At 36.1% G+C, this 8,459-nt stretch overlaps 1 pseudogene; it reads right to left on the bottom strand.

Annotated features, from left to right (window-relative positions):
• Positions 1-4,120: 4,120 nt before the first annotated feature.
• On the bottom strand, positions 4,121-5,562 carry LOC137744403 (protein CHUP1, chloroplastic-like; annotated as a pseudogene).
• Positions 5,563-8,459: the final 2,897 nt, after the last annotated feature.

Below are 8,459 nucleotides of genomic sequence, written 5' to 3'. Positions count from 1 at the left end.
TTCAAAAACAACCAAATCAATGTTCAAATCAAAGTTGAAAAAGGAAGCATTCATCGAAACAAGGTCAAAGAAGTTTAACGGTAGAAACCAGCGAAAAAGTGTGTGGAAAAAAAAAACCAAAACATAAAACTGTTTCTGGATAACCCAAAACATAACACCGTTTCTGGGGGAAAAAAAAATTCAGATACAGTGTTTGTTTTGTCTGTGCACAAACAAACATTGTATCTGGAAAGAAAAGAACCAAAATCTAGAAAAAGTGACTTAAATTCTAGAAACAGTGACTTAGTTCCAAAAACAGTTTATGTTTTAACCTTTAATTGTTTCTTTTATTTCATGCATTAGTTGATTATATTTCAGAAACATAGTGCTTATTTTGCTTTGAATCCAAATACAATGAATTTCACTATTTCTTTTCTAACTTACATTTAAGAAACAATGTGTCTATTTCATTTGGATCCATAAACAGTGACTTAGATTCCAGAAACAATAACTTAGATTCCATAAACAGTGTTACTTAAAATCCAAAAACAGCTTATTTTTACAATCCAAAAACAGTGACTCGTCGTTATTATTAAATAGCATGCATATCTTAAATTTATTTTCTACAGAAACAAACGATGAACTCCACTGATGATGAAAAGTTGAAAAACAGTACCTCAAATACCTATGAATAATAACGACGATCACAGTTCAACGAAATAATACAAAATATAAATTAAATAGCATGAGAATCTATATTTTTGTTTCAAAGAAAAGAAGAAGGTCGGCAAAACAACGATGAACTCCATTAATGATGAAAATCTGGAACTAAACCTAAAAAAGGTAGGGGTAAAATCGACAAATCATAATTTATTATAGTTGGGTCATCTTTAGTTGGACTACTTTAATATGGGTCTTATACTAATCATTAAACAAAACTTATAACATGGTTTTTTTTACTAAAACTAAAACTTTTCAAGCCATTTCATTAGTTTGCTTTAATGAAAAGGGCTTGAGCCAACAAATATTTAACCAAAAACCATCCCAATATGTTATTTAACCAAAAGGGCTCAAAGTTTAATAAAAAATCATCCAAAACTATTGTTCACTGGTCAAACTTACAAGCTCAACCCACTACAAATCTACACTTTTGTAAATACCCCTAGATGATTTGATATTGTCTTGATTCTTCACCAACCTCAACCCAGCACGAAACTGTCATAATAACTTCATGTCTTCCTATCAAATCGAATCCCTCCATTTCAAAAATAACCAAATCAATGTTCAAATCAAAGTTGAAAAAAGAAGCATTCATTGAAACAAGGTCAAAGAAGTTTAATGGCAGAAAACAGCGAAAAAGTGTCTGGAAAAAAAAAAAAAAAAAAAAAAAAGAGCCAAAACATAAAACTGTTTCTGGATAACCCAAAACATAACACTATTCATGGAAAAAAAAAATCAGATACAATTTTTGTTTTGTCTATGCGTAAACAAACACTATATCTGGAAATAAAATAACCAAAATCTAGAAACATTGACTTAAATTCCAGAACCAGTAACTTAAATTTCAGAAACAGTGACTTAGTTCCAGAAATAGTCTATGTTTTAACCTTTGATGGTTTATTTTATTTCATGCATCAGTTGATTATATTTAAGAAACAGGGTTCTTATTTTGCTTTGAATCCAAATACAATGAATTTCACTATTTCTTTTCTAACTTACATTTAAGAAACAACGTGTTTATTTCATTTGGATTCAGAAATAGTGACTTAGATTCCAGAAACAATGTTACTTAAAATCCAAAAATAGTTTATTTTTGTAGTCCAAAAACAATGACCCGTCATTATTATTAAATAGCATGCAGATCTCAAATTTATTTTTTGGAGAAACAAACGATGAACTCCACTGACGTTGAAAAATTGAAAAACAGTGTCTCAAATACACTATGAATAATAACGACGATCACATTTCAACGAAATAATACAAAATATAAATTAAATAGCATGAGTATCTATATTTTAAACAACCAAATCAAAGTTGAAAAATGAAGCATTCATCAAAACAAAGCAGCGGAAACAAGGTCAAAGAAGTTTAATAGCAGAAACCAGTGAAAAAGTGTGTGGAAAAAAAAAAACCAAAACATAAAACTGTTTCTGGATAACCCAAAATATAACACTGTTTCTGGAAAAAAAAAAAAAAAAAACAATCAGATATAGTGTTTGTTTTGTCTATGCACAAACAAACACTGTATCTGGAAAGAAAATAGCCAAAATCTAGAAATAGTGACTTAATTTCCAGAAACAGTGACTTAGTTTGATGAACAGTCTATATTTTAACCTTTAATTGTTTCTTTTATTTCATGCATCAGTTGATTATATTTAAGAAACAAGGTGTTTATTTTGCTTTGAATCCAAATGCAATGAATTTCACTATTTCTTTTCTAACTTACATTTAAGAAACAATGTGTCTATTTCATATGGATCCAGAAACAGCGACTTAGATTCCATAAACAGTGTTACTTAATATCCAGAAACAGTGACCTGTTTTTATTATTAATAGCATGTATATCTCAAATTTATTTTCTGGAGAAACAAACGATGAATTCCACTGACGATGAAAAATTGAAAAACAATACCTCAAATACACTATGAATAATAACGACGATCAGATTTCAACAAAATAATACAAAATATAAATTAAATAGCATGAGGATCTATAATTTTGTTTTGAAGAAAAAGAAGAAGGTCTGCAAAACAGCGATGAGCTCCATTAACGACAAAAATTTGGAACTCAACCTAAAAAAGTTAGGGGTAAAATCGACAAATCATAATTTATTATAGTTGGGCCATTTTTAGTTGGACTACTTTAATATGAGTCTTGTACTAATCACTAAACAAAACTTATAACATGATTTTTTATTAAAACTAAAACTTTTCAAGCCCTTTTCATTATTATTATTTTTTTTAATCACGAGGAGAGATATAGGCAGAAAGAGTTATACACCACGTTTCATGGAAGTTGCTGTCGTGTTTAAGAAGGGGTAAAGCTTTTGTTAGCCTCCTTTTGCAGGGATGCCATCATTTTGTCAATAATGTAGGTTTGTTCTGGAAGGGCAAATGATTTAGTTAAAGCATCAAACACTTGTGAGTGTCACGAATGAACGAATTGCTGGTGATTTGAATGAGTTTGTGGTTAAACATGTCCCAACTCAATACCTTGAAAGGCATTTATTGCTTCAACCCTTCAAGTACATTTGTCAATGGCAGGCCTGTGGACGCGTTGGGATCATTGGTCATCGTATAAGTGTGGAAATATTCCACTTCGACCATATCTGTAAGAAAAGAGAGTTTAAATATCCTAAACCTCACTCCAACTAATACCGAGGCTTTTGTGATAAAATGTCATACCTGACGGATTGTGGTAATTAACAAGTTGGGCACAATATCAGTGTTGTTGGAATTAAGAATTTAGCCCATCTCTCTAATAATTCTACAATAAGTATGGATACCTATGGTGTGGTTTGGGTGCTCATGGTGGTGTATTTTTAGGGAAGGATCCAACCAAGGTTGATCGCGGTGGTGCTTATATTGTAAGGCAGGCAGCAAAAAGTGTAGTATATATATTGAGGTTTCTTAAGCAGTTGGCGTCCCAGAACCAATATCAGTGCATGTTGACACCTTAAAAACCAGTAAAATTCCAGAGAAGGACATGCTAGATATTATTAAGGAGCAATTTGACTTCAGGCCGAGAACGATTGCCATCAACCTTGGTTTGAAAAATGAGGCAACCTCAGGTACCATAAGACTGCTACTTTTGGTCACTTTGGTTGCGATGATCCAGACTTTACTTGCGAGATGGCGAAGCTCCTCAAGCCCAAGGCTTAAAAAAGAACCATAATTTTGAAAAAAATGTACACGTGACATCAAGGTTTCTCTCATCTTGTAGCGTAAGGGGTTCTATTCATGCCAAGAAAATTTCACTTGAACGCTTTCGTTATTGAGATTTATAATTAAAACATCTTTAACAAAGATTTCATATGAACGTAGATATCAATACAATTTACAAGTTACTGATTTCAGTTAAAGGAGAAATTGGCCCTCCCTGAGACATGTTATATGTTAATTCAAAGTCGAATATTATGTGTTCATGCACTAGAGCAAGACTTCCTTGCAATGTGATGCTCCTCTGCATAATTCGAAACAGAATGTCTTCCAAAACACTTAACTTGTCCATGCCTTTCTTTCTCATCCAATCTTCATCTTCCCTTCTTATTCCCTTCCACCCATCTCTTAAGCCTTCGGAATAACTTTTTTCTTTTCGGATACTCCTGATCGCTGCTCATAATTTCCAATTTTCGCTCGTCCTTCAAATTTTATTTCCAGTTTATTATCCTTCTCTTGAGCCTGCTGTTCTAGTTGCGCTTGATTTCTTATCAATCCGTGCCTTAGGCAAGCATTGCTCCACCTCAAGTAAATCAGTTCCTTAATTTCAGCTGCACAATCCTTTTTTAGATTCTCCAACTCCTTTTCGAGGCCTGTATAGTCCTTGATTTTGACCCCTTCTCCTTCAGTCTACATTTTTTTGATACCTCAAAATGGTTAGACTATCAATTTCCAGGAAGCAATGTATATAATTATTCTTTTATCTTTTGACAGGTATTAAATTATTGATCATTTAATTGCAATTAGCTAAGTTGTTTGATTATTATAAACCAAAGGAATCTGAACTTTTGCAAACTGTGATCTCTATGCTTTGAAGAAGAGTGTTTTCACCTTGGAGATTGAAGTCGCCGATTTTTCTGCCAACGCAAGCTTTGCCAAGAGCCTTTTTTTCTCATCCTGCACTAGCTCCAAAACCGCTCTCAATTCCCCAGTTTCATAGTCCAATTTCTTGATAACCTTTGCCTTTGTTTCTTGTGCATCATGGATTCCCAAAGCTTTTGCTTCCCTAGCTTCAAGTTTCGAGTCTTGTTCGCGTATTACACGATATTGCCTTCTTGCTTTCCTCAAAAGCTTCTTTACCTTCCTCTGAAGCAACCCATTTTCTGATTTCCAAAACTCCATTTGCTCCAAAGCTCTCAAACATTCTCCAACCAATTTCTAAAGCCTTTGGCGTTCAACCTCCATGGATGAAGCTTCTCTCTCCAAGAACTCAACACGAGCCACTTCCAATAACAACATATTCAAAAGCTCCATAAGAACAAATTCTTGCTCTTTCAATGCAGTAGCGTATAAACTGCATCTCCAACTCAGATTCTCTTTTCTGAAGCTCATCAAGTCGAAGTCTTAGGCACAAAATCTCTTTTTCCAATACGTGTTGATTATCTTGAATCTCCAAACATTTTGTTGAAAGCATACATGTAGAGTTGAAACTATGAAAAACATCATCATCTCTACACTTCGGAGAATTGGCTTTGAGGTAACTCACCTGATTATCAGTTTCTGTTGACGACCCTTTCGGATTAATGCTTTGGTTAGCCATAATCTTGGCACAGATGAAACCAGCCACTGACAAAGCTAAAGGAATCACAGCTGCTTTAAGCATTGGCTTTATGGTCATATATGCCTTTGATGTTAAGCTCTCCATCTCACAAAACCAACTTGATGGTTGTGCTAGGCTGTTGGATGATCGAATTCAGATCATGATATGAAATCACAACGAAACTTGATTAGTTTCCTGAATGTTAAGGCTTTACTTCTTATGGACGTAATCAAACAATGTGAGTTTTGTTATATAAAGTTGTTAGGATAATTCTTTAGCTTTGTGTTTTTTGCTTAGCATTCCGTAAAGAGAGGTAGATGGGGCTTTCTATTACCTTTCTATTACATTATTAAGCCTTTAGCTCACTTTCATACAACTTTCTTGGTGGAGTTTGGATTTGGAATCTAATTCCTTCTCTAGTATTATTTCTGCAAATGCACACGTGGGTGTTTAGTAACATATGTTTCTTTTTTCCTTTTTGGATACGAGTGACATGGGGTGTGACGCAATTCCTAACTCGGAACTTATGTACAATAGCATGTTTGATAACATTTTGTAAAACAGTTTTTTATTTTTCACAACCGGCATTCCAACTACAATTATTGTCGCCGCTAACACTCTCCTACCACAATGATCACCCCGCCACCTCTATCATCACCTTAGTCCTTAATCACCTCCCAACAACTATGCCACCGACACCTTCTAACCATCATTGTTAACCCATCCACATCCACGTCACCATCTCCACCACCTTTCCCCCTTCCACCACCACCGGCACCTCCCAACAACTCTATTTCCACGACCACATCACCATCATTGTTAACCCCCCTCTGACCATGGCCACCACCACTTTCACCGTCTTCGCCACCATTATCCCCACCACCTTTTAACAACTCCATTATTGGCCACTACCACACTCATTGTTACCACAACTCCTGCCACCACCATACTCTATTATCATCACCAACTCCGCCGCCTCCTAGCACCATTGCCAATGCCCCAATTTCTTAATCTTAGGACCAAAATAGGATTTTACGGATATGTATAGATCGTGCACACAACATGCACAACAATATGACAGAAATCCCCTCAACCAGATCGCTCTACCAATTGACATATAAGAAAGATCAGTTAACAACGACGGTCTTGCCACCCCCTCCGTAATATCCACCATAAGTACAATGACATTACTGTCATATGCAAGATGTGGGAAGACGTCATGGAAATCTGCTTATCTCTAGAAAGCGTCTGACGAAGCCCGCTGGCCAGAGAACCCATAGACTTGCCAACATGAAGGCATTTGTCAAAGACCTTAAATAAGTTGTTTCCAATTTTGAAGAGTTGGCTACTCGAAGGACGGAAGTAATTGATCTAATCTCTGAGGAGCCACCTCAACTTCTTATCCCTAAGGAACATTGTAGGAAGTCCAAGAGGCTTCTAGGTCTCCACCATGTTTGGTGCTCAAGGGGAGAAGTGTCTTTTAAGGTGAACTGCATATACGAAAAACAAGAATATTTTGGGAAGACCTAAAAAGAAAGAAAGGTGATTTGCAAGAAACCAAGAATGGTGGCCATCATCAACAAGCCACTGGTGATCGATTCCAATATATTGAAGTTCTCTGACAGTGATTTGGAAGATATCCACTCGCCTTATGATGACGCCCTCGTCGTTAAGGTTCAAATCTCTAACGCTCTGGTAAGCCGCGTTGCGTCTTGGTCGATAATGTCTCAGGAGTTAGCATTCTCTTTAAGGATACCATTGAAAAGATAGGGATTCTCGACATCATCAACAAGGGAATACAACCTTTCACACCTTCAAATGGGCACCGGTGCAATCTCTAGAGACAGTTAAGCTAATGGTCCAAGCAGAACCCTATAACCACATGTTGACCTTCCACTTAATAGATTGCCCAACTCCCCACAGCGCCTTCTTGGTCGAAATTGGTTACATAAGATGAAGGTTGTTTCGTCCATTTACCACTAGTTACTCTGTTACTTGGCTCCCGGCATAGTAAAAGTAATAAAATGAGATCAATCAGCGGCACATTGTTACGCTGTTGAAAGCATGAACATGCCCAGAAAAAAAAATGAAGCTTCAGCACCCATATGCACGAATCAACATAGCAATCACAGTCAGAGGGTCAGTAGACGAGTTTCAAAGAATTCGACCTAGATCTTAACCTCCAAGATGACATTACACTAGAGTTAAAGACTGAAGACAATGCCATATATATCAACCTCGATCCTTACAGATCAGAACAGAAAGCCAGGATTGGCTTAAAGCTAATCAACCGAGAGAAAGAACTGTTGACTAACTTCTTATGGGCTAACAAAGAAGTATTCACATGGCTAGTAAAGGACATGCCAGGAATCGATCATTCTATAATCTGCCACCGTCTGGACCCAACTGCCAGACCAGTTATCCAGTGTAAATAACCACATAACGGAGTGAAGTAAGATTATAGAGATGGAGAGCGATAAACTCAAAGACTCCCAATTTATCGTTGAAGTCCACCACAAAGACTAGCTAGCAAATGTAATGTTGTTGCAAAAGATGAATGGAAAGTGAAGGTATGTATAGATTTCACATACTTGAATAAAGCCTGCCCAAAGGATCCGTATCCACTTTCACAGATCGAGCTCTTAGTAGAGTTAGCCACAGAACACGAGCTCCTAAGCTTCATGAACACTACTCCAGGTAAAACCAGATAAAGATGTATGAACCAGACATGGAAGCAACATGTACATATTACTATAAAGTTATCTTTCGGACTTAAGAATGCAGAAGCAACATACCAATGACTCGTCAATCGGATCTTTAAGGAAGAGATCAAAAACACAATCGAAGTCTACACATACGACATGGTTGTCAAAAGCAAAGAGAAGAATGACTACATAACATACCTCCAATAGTCGTTTAACCTGCTCTAAAAGTACAACATGAAGCTGAATCTAGAAAAGTGTACCTTCAGAGTAGCATCACGCAAATTCTTGGGTTATATG

This window comes from Pyrus communis, chromosome 9, assembly GCF_963583255.1.
Source record: "Pyrus communis chromosome 9, drPyrComm1.1, whole genome shotgun sequence".
Lineage (NCBI taxonomy): Eukaryota > Viridiplantae > Streptophyta > Magnoliopsida > Rosales > Rosaceae > Pyrus > Pyrus communis.
This window is presented reverse-complemented; position numbering and strand designations above follow the sequence as displayed.